General features: G+C 43.4%; 1 long non-coding RNA gene across 2 annotated transcripts in view; it reads left to right on the top strand.

Moving 5' to 3' along the window:
- The first annotated feature begins 9,652 nt into the window (after positions 1 to 9,652).
- LOC127471667 (uncharacterized) overlaps positions 9,653 to 22,889 on the top strand; it is a 49,444-nt gene continuing 36,207 nt past the window's right edge. The window contains exons 1-3 of one of the 2 annotated variants that reach the window (XR_007904728.1): positions 9,653 to 9,764; positions 13,558 to 13,606; positions 14,200 to 14,319. This is a non-coding gene — a long non-coding RNA (uncharacterized LOC127471667). Of the gene's footprint in view, positions 9,765 to 13,557; positions 13,607 to 14,199; positions 14,320 to 22,889 lie in introns of those variants that run through there. The other variant, XR_007904727.1, reaches the window with a different exon arrangement.

The following is a 22,889-nucleotide window of genomic DNA, read 5'->3' as shown; positions in this document are numbered from 1 at the left end:
TCTGAAGTTTTATCACATCACACCTGTATTTGACAGCAAATTGATCTGACAGTATTATTACATGTTTTTGACAGGCTTATTTGAAATCCTTAGGTCCCAGTTCCCTCTTTGTTTCATTACCGTAACATCACTGGCATAGCCTTGTGATCAATTATCCACTTAGGAAGACCCAAACGCCTGCCAGTTAGGTTTCCAGAGAGGTATTCACTTCAGCATCTGTTAAATATGTTCATTTTTTCACAGCTTAGGGAAAGTTTTCCTGCCCTGTTCCTGCTGGTGTGTTGCACAGTGATGCACTGACAGATTTTTGCTGGGACTCGCTCTCTGGGCAGGTCTGGTGGCAGTAGGAACCCTGCAAGGGGCACAGAGGTCTCTCCTCCTGCCAGAATATTACTTTTCTTTATGGAAACTGCAGAAAGGGCAAGTCTCCCAGCACTGCTACAGCTTCTGGGGAAAGCAGCACAGGTTTGCTTGCGTTTAGTTCTGACTAGAATCAGTTTGGGAGATGGAGTTACCTTGCCCCTTGTAAACTGGGCATCGTGGTGTGGCTGATGTCCCTGGAGGAAGGAGTAGGACTTTGTGCCAGCTGGACTCCTCTGCTCTAGGACTGAGGAGCACCTCTTGCTATCTGCCTGGGTGCCCTCATCACATTGGCTGCCTGGCCAGGCCAGGGCTGGGTCTCTTCCTGCCTGCTGAGTTGGGGAGCTGCTCACTGTCTGCCTTCTGCCCAGCACTCACTGAGGTAGGACCTTGGATTAAAACCTGAAAAATCTGGGATGTCTGTTTTGGTGAAGCACAGGTGTGGCTTCAGATACAAGCTCTGCCTTGTTGCAGTCAGTGCTTATGCCAGGCTGAAGCACCTTGTGGAGTTGCTTCTCCATGTTGATTACACAGGCAGGACTTTGTTGGCAAGGATGGGCTTGTTGTTATTAATAATTCATTTTTAGGGAGTGAAAAATGTAAATTTTTCACAAATAGGTATCCTTGAAAAGGGATAATAAGCTATTTCATCACTCCTAGATAGTCTCAGGGGCAATATAACAGTTTTGATAGTTGAACTTTTCTCCTGGTGTTTTTGCCTATGTCATTAATTTGCACAGATAGCTTATGTGAAGGGTTATGCTGTTGTATATATACATGTTGTAATAAGGAAAAATCTTTCAGCCATAAAAGAAAAAAAAATCTTACAAAATGAGTTTGCCTTCCAGAGAAAAACATGCTGTTGGCAACATATTTAATGTAACATCTAGAGAGTTTCATAATCATTGTGTGTCTGTGATATTAGCATTCACATTGCTTATGGCATTTGGATCAACAACAGGGGAAAAACTATCTTTTCTCAGACTAAAAGTTTAAAACCTTAAAGTTTTACTTAAAAGCAACCAAGTTGGGACTCTCTTGTTATGTTGCAGCATCCCGTAAGTGGGATTTTTGAGCTCCATGTTGGCCCTGTAGCTCCTGAAGCGGCATGTGTGACATGTTAGATTTTGAGTTATACTGCACAGATAAGTATGGCAAATGGCCAGGTGGATTAACATGGAGGAGCAAATCCTCCAGAGGAGAAGTGCAACCACTGTAGTCTGTAAAGAGGAGATAGTATGCTTTAAAGAACAGGAATGCTTCTCTACTGATGCAGTGTTACCAGCAAGCTCTAGCTCTTGGCTGTGAAGTTATATAGAGATAACTGAATCCAGGGAAACTTTACTGTTTTAAATAAAATGAGAATTTGACCTAAGAAACACAGTATGATTTTTAAACAACCCTGTTGTACTGAATTTGGCTGGGATAGTTTTCTTCATAGTAGTTGGTCAGGGTCTGTGTTTCAGATTTGTGTTGGAAACAGGGTTGGTAACTCAGAGGTGGTTTTGTTACTGCTGGTCAGGGCTTACACAGAGTCGAGGCCTTTGCTGTTCCCCACCCCACTCCACCAGCGAGGAGGATGGGGGTGCAAGAAGAGCTGGGAGGGGACACAGCTGGGACAGCTGATCCCAACTGACCCAAGGGATATTCCAGGATGCATGGCATTGTGCTCAGCTATAGAGCTGAGGGAAGAAGAAATAGGGGGGTGAGGTTTTGGAGTGATGGCGTTTGTCTCCCTAGTCACCTTAACACATGATGGAGCAACGGTTTCCTGAGGATGGCTGAACACCTGCCTGCCCACTGGAAGTGGATAATGAATACCTTGTTTTGCTTTGCTTGTGTGCAGCGTCGTTTGACCCACTAAACTGCCTTTATTTCAACACACTAGTTTTCCTACTTTTACCCTTCTGATTCTCTCCCCCATCCCACTGAGGAGGAGTGAGTGAGCAGCTGTATGGGGCTGAGTTGCTGCCTGGGGCTAAATCATAATACCTGTTAGTGTGGAAGATGAAACATGGTTTATTTTAGTTTGAAAATAAAATCTAGCTTCACATCCTAAAGGATGCTCCCATCAGATTTCATTTGCAAGCAGAGCCTGACTTAAAGGTTAGTCTGAAGATAGTGGTGAGCACCACACACCTGACAACTTGGTATAATGACATGTGACTTGAGCTTGTGTTTCTCTTTAGAAGATGACTAATGAGTCTTTGTCTCATAGAAGACATTAAAATACAATTACATTATGTTAGATCAGCTCTCACAACTGCTGAATTGCAGAGTGGTAGGTAGTGGATTTTCTGCGGTGGATTCCAGTCAAACTCCTCCTGACGCAAATGTATGTGGTAATTCACCGTGTGGACAGAAATGTATGCACTTTTGTATTTTACAAGGCAGATTTTTCTTATGTTTTTACAGGTTTTTCTAGCTCTGGTAAAGTCTCTAATGAAATTCCAGTCCGGTAGTTGACTCATTAAGGTTTCCCTCAATCCATCACTGTAAAACTGATTATCAAGATGTTGTCTTTTGGTGTTATCAATCTTGAATGACTTTTTTGGAGATTGATGCACATCCGTTCTTATGACTGGCTCAGATGATATCTGCTATTTATCTTGATCTCCTTTTATTTAGTGTTATAACTTAGAAGGTTATACTGCCTTTTTTGATTGAATTTTAATGATGAGGTCTTGACTACAAGACAGACCTTCCACAGCTTTCAGACACATTTTACAAAATAGTGTCCTCGGGCTTTCCTTGCTGACACATTTCCAGATTGTCTTTTTCATGCAGTCCCAGAGGGGGTTTACTCCACTCTGTGTGTGCTTCTACCCAGGTGGATGTGCTGCAGCAGTACAGCCAGCTTTAAAGAAGATTGGGGATAGGGAAATATTCCACAGTATAAAACAATTATTTGTCAGCTTCCCAGCTGCTGCTAATGGGTGTGCAAGGGGCAAACTCAGGTGAAAAGGAAATTAGATGAATCAAGACATGGTTCTTTCAGGAATATAACTGTAAATAGACTGACATGTCAGTGAAATGCCAGGTCAGTTGTGGCCACTAAAGTCATGCTCTGGTTAAGCATAGACAAAATCAAGCAGAGAAAAGTGAGAGGAAAGAGAAATAAGGGAGAAAAAAAGCTTCAGAATGGTAGTGGCAGCAACATAAGAGTCCAGTGATAGGATAGTTTAGGGCACAACTGAAGCCAGACCAGTTGGGGGATGTTTTTGAGCATGGTCTCTGAAAACCTTTTGAAGGGCAGCACAGCAAAGCTTGGCATTAAGGGATGGAAGTGGCTTGTCCCTTAGTGTATTCTTCACCATGTATATTTGACCTATTGCACATCCCTTTCAAGTCCATTAATTTTTAGGACCTATACCTCTCTACCTCTCATATTTGAGAGGACTGTAATCCAGTCTCTGCATTACAGGACTAAAGAACAGCTTTTTAATTGGAATAAGTAAAACTTTAATTTCACCTTTTTTTTTCTTTTTTCTTTTTTTTTTTTCTCCCCTTGAAGTACCTTGCAATAAACCTGCCAGCAGGTGTCTAGGGCATTAGCAGCATTTCAGACAGCCTTTGTTAAGGATGTTGCTGTAGAGCCCAGTCCTGGGGTAAAGCTGCCAGTCTCTTTCAGGAGAAACATGCAATCCTGGACTTCATGCTGGGTGTCTTCCACAAACCACCTCTATTCCTGCTAGTATGGGGGCAGATAACTGCTTGCCTTCAGTGCAGGGGAGCTGTGTCTAGCATATAGCAGTCTCAGGAGGTGACACTTTTGTCTGCATCATTTGGTCTCTTGCTGTGGGTTCCTGTTTATCCCCAGGGAGTCAGACCACTCTATCAAGGGCTTGGGAAGTGCTCACTGCTTGTTTGTGCTGCGGGACACCATGAGGGCTGCATCTTCATAAATGGGCTCTTCTGCACTTATTCAGGCTCATGGCACAGCTCTTACAGTGGACAGAAAATAAGGTGTGTTTAGGTCAGTATTTGACAAGCATTTTAAGTATATACCCATATTTGCCCCCTGTCCCCCAATGGACACAGATATACATGCAGTCATTTATAACATGCTTTCATGGTGCTGTATTCAGAGTTTCTGCCTGTTCCCAGCTGTACTTCAGTATCCAACAGGGATTGTAAATCAGATGATGCATTTTAATGTAGTATAATAGATTTCTGGTGAAGAGCTTTTTTCTCTGTGCCTCCTCAGTGGAGTTATTTGCATTTTTCCACCGTGTCTGCATGTGCGCCAGCAGTTCTGGAGATTAACCCTAATCTCTGATTGAAAGCAAAGCAAAGTGACATTAGCTTGTAAAATGGATTCTGTGAGAGATACATTTAATGATTTTCTTTTTTTCCTCTTCAGTAGTCAAAGGTAAACTGCTGCTAGCAATGTTATTGGACCTGGATTTCCTTTTTTTTTAACTACTTCTTTTTTCTTTTTTTTTTTTTTTTTGTTCCTCTTAAAAGCTTTACCATTCAAAGACATGAAGTTTTAGAGAGCTTTTGGATCTAATTCACAGATGGTGCATAGTTCCCAAGTGCATCCTTTATGATAAGGAATCAGTGGTTTCTTTGACAGTATTTTCTCAATAAACAGGTTCAATTGATTCTCTGTGGCTGCTGCCTGAGCTCAGCAACTACTTCCTGGAGATGAGGAAGAAGAAAACATGTAATTGAGGAGCTGGGTACTTTGTGACATCTGTTTGTCCAGAGATAGTAAGTTTCTTGGAAAGCCTCATATCTTGCCAGGTCATATAATTGTGTAGCTCTTCTGAGTGATTCATGAAGTTCTTAATGTGTCTTTAGCTCTCAAAACAAGAATCATAATATTTCTCCAACTTTTTTTTCTGTGGATGTACAGTATCTGTGCCCTCTGTTAGTCTCTCTCCTTGGGGATAATTCCATCAGGCCTCTGGGACAAACTCCAATTGTGTTGTAATATTTAATTCCAAAACATCAAAACCAGCCTCTGTATCACACGAACTTTCTGTCCTTGGCATCCCTCTGGAGCCTGCCCTGTTCTCATGATGGTCATCTCTGCAGGGCAGCTGGAGCACTAGTTCTCAGTTCCTATTTTTGCAGTGCCATGGGAGCAGGAGCTAGACCTGATGGGTGAGAGGGATCACTTGCCAAGCACAGACACACTCCAAAGCAGAGTCTCAATGGGCAGGCAGTCACTCCGCAAGCTATCACAAAATGCAATTTACAGTAGAAGTTATTTTTTCATAGCTCTGCTGAAGAAATAAAGCTCAAGGCGATGTTTAATCTGTCAAATACTTAGTGGAGGGCCACTAGTTCATGTTTATGTTATACTCTGGCAGTGCCCAGATATAGAGAAAAGGCATTGACTCGAGCAGAGGTGGGAAGGGGATGGTGTCCCCAGGGACTGTCCCCTTCTGCTGTGTGTTACCAAAGCACTAAAGTGGAGTGTTTTCAGGTTTTAGTGCAAATGAAAGGCCCTACCAAAATGGCTTGACAGCAGGATTGTCACTGCCCAGTCAGGAGCTCTTTTTTTGGAAGCTATTGGCAGTGCCTAGTCCCAAGAGGCAGCTCAGCCATAAAGGCAATGGAGCAACTTGAGGAAAACTCTGGTTTTAGTTTCCTTATGGTACTGACCCCGCAGTGCAGGTAAATGCTTTGGGTGGCTGGAGTCGGTAGGACCATGCTGTGTTTTTGTAACTGGTCTTTCTGGGATGGTGCAGTTCTGTTGTCAGCTGTAGCTCAGACTGGGGTATACTGCAGTATACCCTGTTACAGTGGCATTATGCTCTTACACTCACTCTGCTCTCCGTATCTTGCTTTTCCGTCTGTTTTTCATTAGGCAGCTAAGTGTTTCTCCATGGCTTGCAACCATGTTCACAACATGAGGAAATTCCACTTTTAAGTTTTGCGGCCAATCTGATATCTGTATTTTATAATTCCCTCTTTTTATTGTCTCCTACTTTCAAATGTCATTGGAAACAGCCTTTAGTGCTTCTTTCCGTACCCCGCCCTTATAAAAGATCTCCCATTAAATTTTGTGTCAGTTCAATGGCAGAAAGGAATGTGGCTTTTCCTTAGCCATGTGCTATAAACATTTGCTTTATGTGCCTGCTGCAGTTCACCTCCTTGGCCAGCCTGTGCTTTCTTTGGCTTTCCAGTTACTTAAATGAGTGTGGTTTGGGGACCTTGTGCTGCCCCACGCTGGTTAATGTCATGGTGAATTACACTGTGCACTACCAGTGACAGCTCTGAGAGCCATCCTGGAGGTGCTGTTTGTCAGATGCTGTGGTGATGTGTCTGAGGAAGGGGCTGGCACTTGACAGAACCTCCATCTCTACCTCCAGCACAAATACTTTGGAGCTGCAGAGCTCTCCGCAGCAGACTGTGGCAGTGTCAGCTCCTGCCTGCTTCTGGGGATGTCTTTGCTACTGGACTAAACATTTCTTCATAGCATTCCTTGTAAGGAATTCAGCTTTTTAGGGAAAAGACCCATTTTTTAGGTTCTTTGAATGATGAGTGCATTTCTTTGGTTATATCACACCACTGTTGCCGGCCTTCCTGCCTTCCATCCTTCCTTTCCTTTTTTTTTTCTCCTTCCCCCCTGCCCCGGCCTTTTATCTTCACTCTAGCTAAAGAAGTTTAGTGAGAAATTCGTATCAACTGCATAATAATACTTACAAGCTGAGAGCATTAGAAAGCTCCTTCCCCTCTACTGACCCCGGTACTTTCACGAGCCCCTGCACCCACAGTGCAGTGCTGCCTCTGAGCTATGGAAGAGGTGATCCAACCTTGACGTGCACAGTGTCAGCTTCTCCCTGCTCAGTCTCTGGGTGCAGTGGCCATTACAGTTTACTGGACACCATTATGTGCAAAGCAACTTGAAGTGCTCCAGCTTTCCCTAGACTTGCAGTTTCGAGAGCAATCTTGAAAGTTCCTTTGCAGTTTTGTTTGATCTTGGAGAGAGATGAATGCTGTTCGTATGGGTTTTCTTCCCCTAACGAATGGTTCATTGATCCATGCTGGAAACAGTCAGCCTTGTTGACTACAGGGAGCAGAGTACAGATGGGGAGCTGTGTTTCCTTTCCTCTGTAAGCTGAATGGCATTGATTGCCTTAGAACCAATACATTTTCATTAGGCTCATTTTATTTCTCAGATTTATTTCTCAGATTTTCATAGTTCACAGTGTTTATGAAAGGGAGAAATTAATGGCCCTTGTTAAATAGCGCAGAGAAGAACTGGGAAAGCTTCCCAGGGCTTTGGTCTGATCCTTACTTTCCTGAATCATATCCTTGGGCTTTTGCATGGCTTGTTGTAGCAAAGGCTGGTGTTGCTCATAGAGCCTGAGGGGCTGCTGCGCTCCCTCACTGTGTCATCCCCTGCTCCTGTGTGGGCTGGGGTGGGGAAGGTCTTCAGGGGACAGAAATACATGAATTGTCCCCTTCCAGGCACAGTTCAGACACTAATGATAAACATCCCGGGGGCACAAGGAAGTGTGTGCTGTTGCCACAAAGTGGTCTTGGAGGGGATGCCAAGGCAGTGCTGCCCTTCCCTGCTCTGATGCCACACTCTGCAGTGCATGAAGCTGCCAGGCTTGAGATTAAAGGGTGCCAGTGCTCCCAGCTAGAGTGGAGGGGCTGCCTGGGTCCTGGCCTGTCATGTGTGGGGCTCTGTACTGTCCTAAGGGGCAGGAGACTCTAAAGTTGCAGAGAGAGCAGGGGCTGGCCAGGGTCTGTCTATGGGGCTCTCTGAGAGTCTGACTTTGGTAAGGGTCTTGTGAGGATTTAAAGTTGGGGAAAACAAAACAAATCCAACAAGGAAATGCCAGTGTCCATGAGCAGGAGGTCCTGCCTGGCTGCTGCACACTGTGCTCAGGTGTGGCTGCTGCAGGGTGAGTGAGTCCTCAGTCCTACCCCATGGCAACCCCTGCCTGCCTCAGTTTCTTTCCTGTTGCATTTCACTCACCATCTGTCAGCAGCAGTGTCCTCAGCAGCCCTTCACCATCCCACCTCTTGCACTCGGCAGCCCCAGAGGGAATCCAGCACCTCATACAGCACCCAGGCAATGTGGCTGCTGCCATGGAGGGGTGCGATGTCAGTGAGCACTGCTTGGATCTTCCCCCTCTGCCCTCCAGCTTTGCAGCCGAGCAGAGGCTTAAAACCAGAAAACAAAACAAAGCTGTCAGAAAACCTGGTATTTGTGTTGTTTCCCTGAAGGCAGAGTGCCATAGCAGGCAGCTGGGCAGCAGCAGTCGCTTTAGAGATCTGGATAGATGCTGTTTCTCTTGGAGGGGTCTGGATTTTATTATGTACTTCTTATTCTGCAGGTTTGCTAGTCTAGATATATTTACTACATGGTTTCTTGGCTAATTATTTCTAGCGTGGCACTGATTGAGCTGTTAATAAAGTGTGAAGGTGCCTCACAGGCACTTTTTGAGTCTTAAAGAAATTATCTACATCTAAATTGCAAATAGTAAAATTTCCTTACCCACCAATATTAAGGTGATAGCATCTCCACTATTGTAAAATTAATCAAACTTCTCTTACTGACAGAAACGTTAATTTAAATTTTTCGTCACAATTACAGAGAGAGTTATTGCAGCCTCTGACTTGTAATTAATTTCTCTTTCTTTTCATCACTGTGTTACAGCCCTTTGTAATAGTGATAAATGGAGTATCTACCTGACCTTTTTTTTTATATATATAATATAAATTGCTTTTAGGTTTAAATAAAAATACTTCTGGTTAATCAGTGCTTTTCCATAAACAGGAGGATAGGAGAGAATGATTTGGGGTTGTTTCACATAAGCATCACTGCAGTTAAGATGATATGCAGCAAGGGACAAGAGGCAGGAGTAGCAGGGACCAAATACACTGTCCCTGTGTTGTGTGTTGTCCCAGTGCAACCACACGTGCAGGAAATGGACAATTAGGAGAGATTTGCTGCTGCCAAGGAAGGCTTTAAAATAGGATTGACAGAGAATAGCAGTGCATCAAACCACTGGCAGGAGCAAGAACTGGGAGAGGTTGAGGCATAATTGTCACAAGGAGAAAATTAATGGGACAGTCAGTCAAATGTTTAAGGTATGTCAGCACAAGGAATAAAAGGGAGGAACTTCATATCTCATTTGTAATCAATGTTATAATTTAAATGCCATAGCAGAGGCTTGGTAGAAAATGGCTGTGGCTGCAGTGCTGATAGAAGAGTGTACAGCTTGTACAGGGAGGACTTGTCTATGGGGGAGAGGCCAATGATCAGACTGAGGTCATGGTATGTCTGCTGCAGGGATCCTGGATCCTGCTGTGGGTTGTTGGGAACAGGCAGTCTGTCAGAAACAGTCAGCTATGGATCACCAAAGAAATGGGGGTGCATGAGGCTTCTGCTGAGCATCTGGCAGATTAGATCCGATCCCTGGTTGTGCAAGGTAGGATTTGGAAAGAAAGACACAGCAGGACATGATACCACGCAGCTTCACAGCTGGCTGGGCAAGAACAGATTTGAAGAAACAGGGATATGGTGGCAGAATGGGAAAAGATGAAAAGCGATGCAGGTGATGGTTGTGAAAGGAAAGGTCATAATTCAAACCATGATTCAATGTGCTTTAAGATTGACATAAAAGGTCAATGGGACAGTAAGAAAGACCAGTAGTGCTGGGCCCCTGAGCTTGCCCAGAGCCGTGGGGAGAAAACATCTCCCCTTTGCTCTCTGAAGCAGCAGCAAACACTATAGATGTCCAAATTTCTGCAGCTTTTAGGCCACTGGTGCAACCTGGATGTTCCCAGCTCTTGGAGCATTTTGAGAAGAGGCTAGAGCAGTTTTCGGGGCCTATTAGCAGTTACCTTCAAGAATATGAGGAAGTCTGGGGAGCTTCTAGAAAAGATGCAGGTAGAATGTGCCTCTGAAAGAGAGGGAAAAGAACTGGGCAAGCCTGGATTGGTCTGTTTGAATTCACTGTGGGGCAAATGATCCAGTGGTCTGTCCATATGCACTTGGAGCATCTCAGGTGATAAAGAACAGCCAGCACAATTGTCAGGGACACATCATGTCAGCTTCACGTAGTTTCCCTCTATGATAGCATGACAGGGCAGAAGGAGGGGTGTCAGACAGCTTGACTGGGGTGCAGCTTTTTGTGACATCTCGTGTCTGTTGCCGGAACAGTTGAAGGAAATAGATTCTCTAAGACAGGTTGTGAGTGACTGGCAAATTTAATGTGCGGGGAGAGGTTATCAGTGTTTTGCTGTAAAACTGGAGAGGGCTTTAGGTGAGGTACCTTATGGTGCCTATCAGAGGTCTGGAACTATTCACTTGTGACTTTGCCAGTGGAATTAAGAGTCTACAGCCAGGGCCTGGAGATGACACCAACTTGAGAAAGGTGGCATCACCTTGGAGATCAGCATTAGAATTCAGTGGAACTGTGGAAAATTGGAGAAATTATTAGAAAGCAGTTCAGTAAAAAATAAAATTAAACATATATATATATGTCTATACATACACCACACCTGGCTTTAAGTTTTCAGTAGCAGAGGCAGAAGCTGAAAGTATTGGACTAAGAAGGGCAGGAAAGGATGTGAAGGCTTATCAGGGATCAGAAACTGAATGGGTGAACAACTGCATGTTCTTTTAGAAAAGCCAAACCAGCCAAACCAGATAACCCAAGGTGTTGTATGGGCGAGGGGCAGGTGCCTGTTGCTTGCCCACACTGGTAGAGCAGAGGTTTGAGCAGTGTCTTGTTTGGGGGGTGCTGTGGGGAAGATGAAGAGCTGGAGGGATCTGAAGGACAGCTGTAGGAGCTTCACAGGGTAGGTGGGCATTTCCATGTGGAAAGGCTGGGGGAGATGGACTTTTTAATTTGAGGTAGTGGGAATCAGAGTGGGATGAGGTGGAAGCTTGGAAACTCTTCAATTTATTGCAGCAAGAGAGAAAGTAAGTGAACTATTCCCAAATCCTGGTGTGCCTTGGAAAAGGGAGGTCGAATGTTCAAATGGTTTTGTTAGAGGCTTATCCAGGGATATGGTAAACTGTTTTAGTAAAATCACTTGGGTATCATATGTCACAAGTGGCTGTGTGTCCAGCAGTTGATAACATTAATCCCTAATTACAGGCTATCTTATCTGAATTACTTTATGACATTCAGTGATCTGTGTTACAGGAGAGAATAGAATAAATTATGAGAATACTGCCTCAGGCTGTACAATCTCATAGATCAGTAAATATCAAATTCTGTGTATATCTTTGATAAGCATCCACTTTTTTTGATGCTTGTTTCCTTCTGGGTTGTTTCCCACCTGCAAAATTTGTGTGTCTGTGTTGCGGTCTTTGGGTTTCAACCAGACAAGTCTCCTGTTGGAGGCATTTGGACACCAACCAATTTGCCAGGCAAACTACATTTTTCACTCAAATGTAGTTAATGACCCAAACAAAATGAAATGCTTGTTACAGGTTGATTTAAACAATGTGGTCTAATGACAATGTTCTCTCCTTTCTGCCCACTCTCAATTACAATTCCACTTTATTTCAACTAGGCAAAAAGGAAACGAGCTTTTTAAACAAGGCTCAGAAACGTGTCTGTTGGCTGGAGGGAAGAGGAGGGGGACCCATTTAGCTGGAGATTTTTACTTTGAAATTTCCTGACAAAAATTAATTAGAAGAATCATGTAATTACAATAAATGTATCTCATTGGTCCCCAGTGGCTTGTTTCTAAACACTGAAGGATTATTTAGGCATTCGTGACAGCAACAAAAAGTAACAAATAAATGTAATGGGTTCTTTTTATATACAATAAAAATGACATAGAGTAGCTGCATGTTTTACTAATTTTGCTACAGGATCTTAAAGAGGTGGATATGGTTGTGCAATTTTAATTTTTGCTGTGGATGCAGAGGCTAGGACTGTACTTGCAAGGCCTGAGATGTTGACTGGTGTTCCTGCTTGTGTTCCACCAGATACCTGGGAAGAGAAATATCCCAGTACCCAGAAATGTGGCTATCTCCACTTGCTGTGTTGCCCAAATTGCATGTTCCTCCCATGAAATGGGAGATGTAAATATTCCTGAAAGCCAGAGAAAGGCTGGTAAATAACTCGAGAGGCTGTATGGAGCAGCCAGTGCCAGCCAAGGATAAAGCTCCATTGCCTGTGGTGGGACCACAAGAAGAGGTGGGTGCTTCTTTCACTGCCTGGTGTTCTACATTGACACAACTGCTCTGTTCCTCTGCTGTCTTTAAAGTGGCTTTTTGAGCATGCATTTGGGGTGCCTTAGGTTCTGCCATGGCACAGGTTTCTGCTCCCTCAAATCCAGTTAATGCCAAGACCTCTACTGGATCCTCCAGGGGAGGAATTGCAGATTGGAGGAAATACTGTAAAAGCTGCTGTATATCCTTCCCCTTCCCACCAGTAGTGCAGCCAGGGCAGCATTTTGGGTGATGTAAGGCAGTGGTGTGTGTACAGCTGCCCCCTGCCTTCCCTGGCCAGGCCCAGCTGGACTTGCCTCCACTGTGCCGAGAGCAGGGCTGGAAAACCACAGTGGTGTGAAGGCAGAGAGGTTTCACTGCAACTGAAGCTGAGCTCAGTGGCGGTTGTGGAACATGGTGGCTTGATTTTCATCATGCCTGTGATGAACTCTGTTGCTGTGTCAAAAGGGTTAAACCCTTCCTGGGGCACTTCTACCCCAAAGCTCAGTGAGGCAGGAGTAGTGCACATGTGGAGTTGGAGAAGGATTGGGATTGATCCACCTCCTCTGCTTCTCTCTGCTTGTTATAGGGCTTACACCTGCACAAACCTGAGAATTGTGATGTGATTTCATCTCCTAAATGCCTCAAGTTCAGGTCTTTTCTTATTTCTGTTTCATTGTGTCTCCAGGGTAAGTGAAGCTTGAAGGGAGAATCTCATTAATAATCATACAAATTGGTTAAACCAGTTATAAACATTTACATAAGGTGGACATGTGCCATCTTAATATGCTTACCAGTCCCCCTTCCCCTTCTAAATTATGTTGCTTACAGGGCAGAGGTCTCTCTAGCATGGAGTGAAGCTGGGTTACGTGTTTGATATGGCATGCTACTTTTTTTTACTTATTATTATTTTGCATAACTGTCCTGTTATACTGAACATAGCATAGTCAGATAAGTATGTAACTTAATTTTGGCTTGGATTCATCAAGTTGAGCTAGGTGGAAAGACTCATGATCTGAACATGCCTCTTCTTTTGTTGTTTTCTATAGAAAAGGAACCTATATAGCAAAGCTGGCCTGGCTTTGGGATGTTGGTGAGGTGAGCTGAATCCCACTCTGTGTTTGGATCTTAAAGGTTGTACATAAGAGCCGTTGGTGGAGACATATGAACACAGTAAATCTTTTTACCGCATGTACCAACCATAAAGAGAAGTGATCTTCAAATGACATCATCAACACAAAGGGCACTAGGAGAAGTTCCAATTTATGACACAATAAATCAGCAAGTAGTCTAGTAATGGACATTGAGCCTAGACAGTTTTGCAAAGTGAGTTCCCATATAAAATGGTATTGTGCATTGAAATGTGGGCTCCAAACCTGCTTAGCTAGTACCACTTAAGCTGCTTTAGTGAGACCATTTTGGATTTCCACAGTCGACCAATCTTCCCAAATTGCTCAGTGTCTAATGTAATCCCAGATGTATTTACCATACTTCATTGTATTTATAGAGGTGACTAGGCCATGAAGACATGGCTTATTTCCAGGGACAAGAAGTCCAGGTTCTTCAGTGCATTTCCTTCCCCTGAAAGCAATGCTGTGGCGCTCTCGGAGTTTGCGGTTGCACACATTTGTCTTTGCTCAGTGACGATGGTTGATCATTAGCAAAATGTATTTCGGTATTTATGGTTACAGGCATATTGACCTTAATGCTCCATACAGCAGTGATGGGATCACAGCCAGCCACCGTGGGGGGAGGTGCACAGCTTTTCTGAGCAAAGAAAATGCCTCCAAGGCATGGCAGCTGTGAAGGGCAGTATGTAAAAGGAGTAAGTCCTTGGTTCAAGTATGATAAACTGGCTACTACAGCCTTGTTCCTTTTCCTTTCACTGGTTCGTGTCCTCATTTAGCACACAGGCACTGTTAAACCACATGCTTCTCTGGAGCTTTTCTGTAGAGCTGCCCTGCAGTAAAGGGATTACACTAATCGGTACCAGTGTGAGGATGTGGCCCACAGACATGTTTACTGGTGATGCTGCCAGAACTTGTGCTTCAGAGATGTTCTTCTCCAGCACAGTAGTGTCCAACTGTATGTAGTTTTGTCACTTCACTGCCAGTGTATGTACATTTGCAATGCATGTTGCTTTATTCTCAGAAGTGCCTAAAGTTAGGTTAGGTTTGCAAGACAAATGTATGATGTCCTGAAGCATAATTTATGTTTTGCTATAGGTTTAGTGTGATTTCTGGCAGCAGAAGGGTCTGATCAAAGCCAGGCAAAAGGCATGTTTTTCTGTTGAGCAACATGACAGTCTTGTGACATAATGAATTACACATAGCTGGTTTTTCTCTGGTTTAGGAATTTTGTTTCATTATTACCGTAGCTGTGCAATTTCTTAATATTCTTGAATCTGGACTCTGCTTACAGGCATATCAGATTGTTTATATGCTAGAGTGAAATATGATATGGAGAAGAGCATAGAATGTGCTTTATTTGTGGGTAACTGCTTATGTAATGGTGTACAAAGACTCAGGAGCTGGTACTTAGCTGCAATGTCTCTTCTGCTTCCTCATTCATCACCAAGCTAATGTGTAGGGATCGTTTGTAAACCTTCTCTCCTACACTGCTTCTCTTCTCCACCTCACCTTCCTAAGCTAACAGCCTTTTAGACAGTTGACAGTGGTAATTAAATAAAATAGACTTCAAGGGGATGGCTGACAGGCCTTGTGTTCAGCTGTATAGTGTTAACAAGGCTGGGCCTTTGGGCTTGGAACTACGAACTCCTAGAGAATTTGTGGGATGTGCTGCACCCCCATTGACTTCAGAAGAAATTGAGAAGGCATTTAGTATAGGAAAGGGCTGGGGGGACTGCTTCTCCTGGCCTGCACTGGGATGAAATGGAGGCTCTTGGGAGGGAAATCTCAGAGGACAGGAGCACCTGTACTTACTCCCCAAATGGGACACAGGAGTTAGGGGTATACAGGGGACAGATTTAAGATCTTACTCTCTGCCTCAAGTTAAGGCCTCAGATGTCAGTTTTTTACATGCTGAGGCTGGGTTACTCAAAAGTAGAATATTAGGCTTATGGAAAAAAGTCTGAGCTGAAAGTGTCGCTTACCTATGATGAAATTGGTGTGTATGATTATGTATAGGCATGTATGATTATGTATATGTATGTGTTATGAAATACCTTGTCAGAAAATGTAAGTTGGTCTGTTTTGTTAGTGTGTTAGTACTGATCACTTCTGACTCTCCACCTTCTTAATGAAGAGCGTGAGGAGCAATGACTTAACTCTTTGGGTGCTTCCACTGGTCAGTCACATTCCCTAATTGTATGTCTAATTGTATGAAATGCCAATTCCTAATTGCCAATTTTTTAAGTGTTCTTTTATTGATGCAATTGCATCTTGCTTTACCTTAAGATTTTACTACATCTTCACCAAGAGTGATGAGAAACTCCCTTTTGTGTTTTGTTAGTGCTTCTGTCCACCTCCTATAAGTGATGTATATCTTAATATATTAAAATACAGTGCAGTTTATTGCCAAATCCAATGTGCCTACAGATTTCCATTTAGGTAATCGGGTATGCCCAGCTTGGCTGCTTATAGGTGGAGCACTTGACTGTTCCTTCTGCTATGAGCTCAGTCTGGGTTAGATTTCTCTGGAGAGCAGCTTTATGATTTAATAGCTGGTCTGCAGTTCCGTGAATTGCATCCAGGGAATTGTTCAAGATGGATGATAACACAAATGGGTTACTTGGGCTAACTCAAGCCATTCCCTTGAGCATACTAGGTCAATTTTCTAATGGATCAAAGTGGGTGTGTCTTGGAAAACTGCTGGCACACACGTACGTACACTCCCGTGCTGTATCATGTAGATTAAGACAATTCCAAATTCTGTTCTATTTAAGTCTGTTCACATTTCATACCTATTTGAGACATTTGAAACTGAATGAAGCATTGGAGATTGTGCTAAACAGAGTGACCTGGGACTGGTGAGTGAGTGGTCTAAATGTTCCCTTCCTATCTTTCCTATGTTGTGAAATTTAAATGCTAGGGATACTGGTGAAGCAGTTCTTAGATTGAATTTGAAACCTTTTCTGCCCTCCAGCCTGGTTCATACCAAGCAATGAAAATGCATGCAGTCAGATATCTGGATATTTACCCTAATCCCTTCTTCTTTGGGATCCTTTTCCTCCACTTGATGAATCAAAGTTGGGGAAGAGCCATAGCATGAATCTGTAGTTTGCTACTAAATGAGGCTAAAGCAAAACTTCTCCTTATTGAATACTTTGGCAATTTTTTCATGCCTACTAAGTGCATCTTGCTTGTGTAAGTTTAGACATGTCCCTGAAACCTGTAGACACTGACATCTAGAGATGGAGCAGGGTCAAAACCTACAGAGGGACGTTGGTTTTACATGTTCATCCATTTAAGTGCACAAGAATCTGGTGGGTGTTGTGTGCCTAAACTTCTGTAGGTGAAAGGAAAGGGAGGCATTACCTGGAAAGGCATTAGCTGGAGCTTGCTCTTTGCGTGTTAGGGCAGCGGTTCTGAAGTCAGTTCATCTGACAGTCCTCACCATCTGCTCTTCAATAACCGGACATGTTATGCCTGATGTTCTGCTGGTACTCAGTAGAACAGCAGACCTGGCACATTGATCTGTTGTCATTGATATTGTACAATTGTGCAAGGGGTGTGTGGTTTCCTTGAGAGATACCAAGAGAGATTTTACCAGGATGCAGACTGTTGATGTAATGAAACTTTCCCATGGTAGACACTCAGCGATTGCCTTTCCTGTGCAGTCAGTAGACATAACTGGATTTTATTGCATGGGAATGAAGTTGCTTTCCTTTTTTGTATTGCGTAATAGGAAAGCTGGAAGGGATAGACTCCACTTGGAACTTTATTTCTGATTAATTACAATGTAGGAGAAGGAGATGTAAAAAGTTGTTATTATGGCGTCTCAGTTAAACCTAAATTCATAATTTTAATTTTTTTTTTGGCTTTTGGTACTGCATTTTCTCAATTTGTTTTTTTTGGTGATTTTTTTTTTTAATATGAAAAACTTGTCAAATTAATGTGAGGGTTTTTGTTTGCAGTGCTGGGATTTTTTTGTCAGGTGACACAGGGGCTTATTAATGAGTGTGATAAAAAGTTAAAGTTGCTTATGTTTGTGGCCAAAATCTGCAGTTTTACGTGTAAAGTTGTTTGTGAGAATGAGTGTAGGTCTTTAGCCAAGTACGCTGCTCCTCTGTCCCGGTTTGGATTGTCATGCAGACCCTTCACTTACCACTTGACATCAAAGACAGGATAAGCCATAAAAAGATACCCAATCTCTGGCTATTTTGGTGTAAAGGGATGATACCTCTCAAAGTCTATTCCTCCTCAAGAAGCCAAGTATCAAAGGAAGTTGATAAAGTTGCTGGTGAACGCTTCCTAGTCTTTTGGTGTAATCATTGAGATGGGGGCGATAGAAAGGGGCACTTATGTTTCAAGTGAAGTCCGGGGATGGAAGAGTGTCCTGGGTTGATTTCTGTGCGACTTCAGGAGTGTTGAGTGGAGCTGGCTTACGTGTTTGATATGGCATGCTACTTTTTTTTTTACTTATTATTATTTTGCATAACTAGTTTAGTTGACAGCCTACTGGTTTTGCTCCTTTGATCTCTGCTCACTTTGACTGTATTTTCAATAACTACTTAGTATAAAAATAAAATGTGCAGGCCACATCAAATAAACTAATTAAAGATTAGAATGAAAAAGTGTCAAAATCCGAGACCTCGCTGAGGCAGATTAGTCACTGCATACGAGACACGATCTAATAACTAATGGGTTGCTGTAGTAACGGGGGAATCGATACCCCTCGGCTGGTTGGGGAGCTGACAGTAATTTCTGCTGGGTCATATATTCTGGAAAATGAAGTGCCTCCTACTACAGCACAAGTAATCTCTGTGGGCTTTTTGACAACAGAGCATCTTACAAAGTTTATATCAAAGAAAATATTAATCTCTCAAGTTTTCTTGTTTACCTCTGCAGGGGTTATCTGATATTGTAACAGCCACAGACAATTAAGTTTAGTCTCCTATGTGGGCTCTTGATGGGTTAGCTCTGGAAAGAAGTCTTTGGTTTTGGTTCCTAACTGATGGGTTTGTAGGATGTGCCAGTACCAGGATGTCCAGTCTGCTGTGCCAAATCACCTCCTCTTACTTGAGGAACTCCTACTGAAGTCAAGAGGAGTTCAGCTTGAGTAGAGAGGAGGAGATACACTTGGGTACTTAAAAGAAAAAGGTTATTTGTAACTGAGCTGTAAATCCAGGCTTGCTGTACACTGTGTGTGTTTGTGCCTCAGTACCCAGAATTTCCAAGAGAATCATTATCCTTCCTTGATTTCTCTGAACTGATTGCAAACTGTCTGGGATGGGATCACTCTTACCTGTCTGAGCAGCACCTAGAGCAGTGTCAGCTGTGTACTCTGACTGCTGATGGGTGTCAGAATGGGACTTGACTGTAGACTGGAACAGGCACCACAGCTCTTCATCCAGGACTGGGAACTACAACTACCCAGTGCAGAAATTTGAGAAGGAAAGCAGCAAATGGAGGGGACTGCAGCACATATTTCCCAGCTGCAGGCAGGGAGAGGAGAGCCCTGTGAAGCATAAGGAGTTAATGTTAGCAAAAGAGCTATGGGGAGGATAATAAGGACTTCTTCCAAACATTTCAGAGGTATGGTAGTGCTGGAGAGAAAGTAGGCCACTCCCTAATGAGGGGAGTGGTGGTGTTAATTGCATCTGGAAATTGCCTGAGATACTGAGCTCCTGAAATTCATCTTCAGAAAACCATCAGGAAAATAAGTTCAGGCAATTAGGAAATGGGGGGAGAAACCATGTAAAAATAGCCTGGATAATTAAGAGCAGATAAGGGACCATCTAAGAACTAGCATCTAAGAACTAGTCTCAAAGAGAGACTCGAGCTTTTGCTGATCTCTGCTATGCCGATCTCCCAGGCCACTTGCTGGTACAGAGGATGCAAAAGGGCAGGTCCTCAGCCCACAGCTGCCTCTCAGGGCAGTGTGGCTGACACCCCTGTGCTGCAAAATCCCTGGGAAATTGGGTAGGGCTGTTGGTGCAAGAGGGGGATTGACATGGAGCAATTACAGCCACAGACCTGTGAGAGTGACAACCAGCCACAGGGTCAGTGGGGAGCAAATGCAGCTCTGAATCTTTTAGATGGGCTGTGTTGTGGAGAGGCACAGCTGTTTTCTACTCACGGCAGCCTCGTGCTGTGGTATTGGCTGTGACAGTGCATGTGTCCTGCTTTGCACAGGGAAGGAATGGGGAGCTACTCCCTCTGCAGCTTCTCCCCCATTTTATGGGACGGGTGTGTGGCAGGGAAAAGCCCAGTGCTAACTCTGGTGTTCAGCAACAGCTCTGCAGCTGCTGCTGGCATTTGTGGTGGTTAGTACATAATGTTGGTGAATAATAATACCTGACCTAGTAGAACAAGAACTCTTTTATCAAACACATTTAAAGAAAAATGACAGTCCGTGTAGCATGTAATGGAATGGATGATAAATCACAAAATGGGGAAAAACAATTGTTACTCCTGCTGATATGAGTTCCTGTTCAGAAGGTCCATAAGTTATGTTTTTTGATGACATAAATTTAATGAAATTCTCTGGAAATGCTGACCAGAAGTCAATATACAACTCAGTCCCAAGAAGTTTCCTAATATCTTTGTTTGTTTTAGGTAATAGATCTGTTCATGTGTGTCCCTCCTATTAAGTGCTGTGATAGGATGCTATAATGAAATTACAATATGGAATGGTAGCTCGACTAAAACAGCATTATCAGAAATGTCACCCCCTAACAAATTAGCAGTTGTGATATTTGCCCTGTGGTTACAAAACCTGGTTCCTTTTGTCTTTTGCTATAACTTATAATAACAAAGCCTGTGATATAAATGTCTGCAGGGTATGTTTCCAGTAGTGAAGTGTGAAACATGTTTCAGTGGGGATATGGGGGGAAAAAACACACTTTTTTTAAAATTCAAGACAAAAGATTTTTTGCCTTGGGCATTTCAGCTGCAGCTGATGTCAATATAGGGGAGATGGAACTGTTTTTCTAATATGTTTTCTTTTTTTTTTTTTTTCTTTTTTAAAAAAAAGGTTACCCACATATCTGGTTATGTAATCCACAATCTTTAAAGTGGACAAACAAAACAAAAAAATCCCTCCCAGAAAAGTAGTAACTAATTTCTCTGGAGATTGGTTTATGATGGAGAGATTGCAGATTTCAAATGAGTGAGGTGCAGTTTGTATTTACAATTTTAGAGCCTGGGGATCAAGCAGGAAAATGGAATGAGGTTTGGAGTTTTTTGGTTTTTTGTTTTTAAGCTGAGAATAGATATTCACAGGTGTTACTCCAAAGCCAGTGCAAAGACCTCCATTGGGTCCTATGTTTTTCATTTAACAGGGCATAGGAAGAATTGCAATTTTAAAAATAAATTTAGAAAAAAACCAGCCCTCAAAGCCATGGCTAATCCCAGCCCTGCACGTGTTGGAGCAGGTCTAGGGGGACCTCCTGTCTCTGGCTCATCTGGGGAGGCAGATTGCTGAAAAGCTGTCCCAAAACTGCTGCCAGTGACAGCAGGACATGCAGTGTCTCGCTGGAAGGCCCACCTGGCTCTCCTGCCCTTGCTGGGCTGCTTTGTGCAGGTGGGAGAAGATCTTGATGGAAACCTCTCCTTGTCCTTTGCCAGTGACAGTGGTCCCCAGAAGCGGTCAGTAAAGGGTCACAAGCCAGCCTGGGTGTGCAGGACTTTGGGAAGGGGCCTAGGGAGGCAGTACATGAGAGGGGATGAAACCTGGATATCCAGGAGCAGATGGGAAAAAGAGACAATGGGTTTGGTTGGCATGATGAGCCACGATCAACACCTGCATGAGTTAGCATGTGCAGTTGTGCAAACCCACTGTGTGACAAGGGTCTGGAGCATTCATGGTTAATAATCTTTGCAATCACCCTTTCTGGGAATCAAAGAATGAGCTAAGTTGTGCTGCTCAGGAGTGGTACCTGTCTTCATTCCAACAAAGGAGTCAGAGCTAGTCTTCAGTTGGATATAACTAAGTGTTGGTTATTATTTTTAAGATGCCACAGAGAAAACTTACAGAAGCTTAATCCATAATGGTGACACATCAGTTATCCAAGCAACTGGGAAATGCTTAAATACTGAAGCCTGTGGCTTAATTATTTACCTGTGGCTTAATTGGGTGTAATTTTACTGAAGAGTCTGTTTATTTTCCTATGGAGAGGCTCTAAGATGCCTCTGAATGAAAATGTTACTGGTCTCTACCTGTGTGCCACTTGACTTCAGTAGCACAGAGCTCATTTAAACCTGCAGAAACCTGTAAAAAACCACGTTTTCTCTGGTGCAATCAGCCTGTGGTTTCCTACCAGCTGGGGAACGTGTACTGGGAGGTGAGAAAACACCTCCCATATTTCTGCACACATTGCTCTGCTTTAACCTGGCTTAGCAGTGCTCAGCAGAGCAAGGCAACACAGGAGCTATTGCTGATGCTGTGCTGGGGGAAGAGAGTCTCCCCAGAGGGGAAAGAAAATACTGGAACCCCTGAGAGCTGTCTCTGGGGTGATCCCACAGTGACACCTTTCATCTGCGCACAAAAGTCTTGGGAGCAAGGGTCTAGATGGGCTTAGGGAGGCTTGTGCTCTTCTCTTTTTTGTTGGGACTTCACATGGTTTTCATCCTCTGCAGATTCTATGCTGGTAATTGTTTCTGTCCCAGAGATGGGAAGGATCATTTTTGCAGGATCAGATATTTAAAGTTATGCTCATATCACAGCATGTCTGAGGGTATTTGCTGTTTATATTCCAGGCACAAATCCCTAGTGAATAAAGGCAGATCGGGGGCTGTACCCTGGCCAGTCATCCTTATTTAGATGACCCTTTTGACTTCAGGGTGTTATTCCTGCATACCTAAGATTAGTTTTCCTGTGTGAGAGGTTAGAGGATTGAATACCAAGGCTTTCCATTTGCATGCCCTGGTTAGAGGCTAAACTGGTGCTTGTATCCAAGTGTGAGGAAAATCTTTTCCTGCTGTTCTGCCACTGTAAAGTGCAATGAAAAGATTTTTATCTTGAATATCCGTTTAATTCAAACCAAATGTGCTTGGATACATTCTGACTACATTTTCACTTCAGAAAGCTGATTTTTCTTCTCCCTGTTCCCCCTCCTCCCCAGCACAGCGGCTCATACCAGGAACCTCCTTTTGAATGTCTGTAGGCAATTTCCCATTAGTACTTGGACCTCCAAGCTTCATTGGAGTTCTACAACAACAGAAGCCTTATATCATCGGTTTTTCACCCCAAAATGCTT

The sequence above is a fragment of the Manacus candei genome, unplaced genomic scaffold, assembly GCF_025592945.1.
Source record: "Manacus candei isolate 608988 ecotype Guabito, Panama unplaced genomic scaffold, ASM2559294v1 h1tg000025l, whole genome shotgun sequence".
In the NCBI taxonomy this organism is placed as follows: Eukaryota; Metazoa; Chordata; class Aves; order Passeriformes; family Pipridae; genus Manacus; species Manacus candei.
Note: the sequence above shows the minus strand (reverse complement) of the source record. Positions and strands in the feature narration are given on the sequence as shown.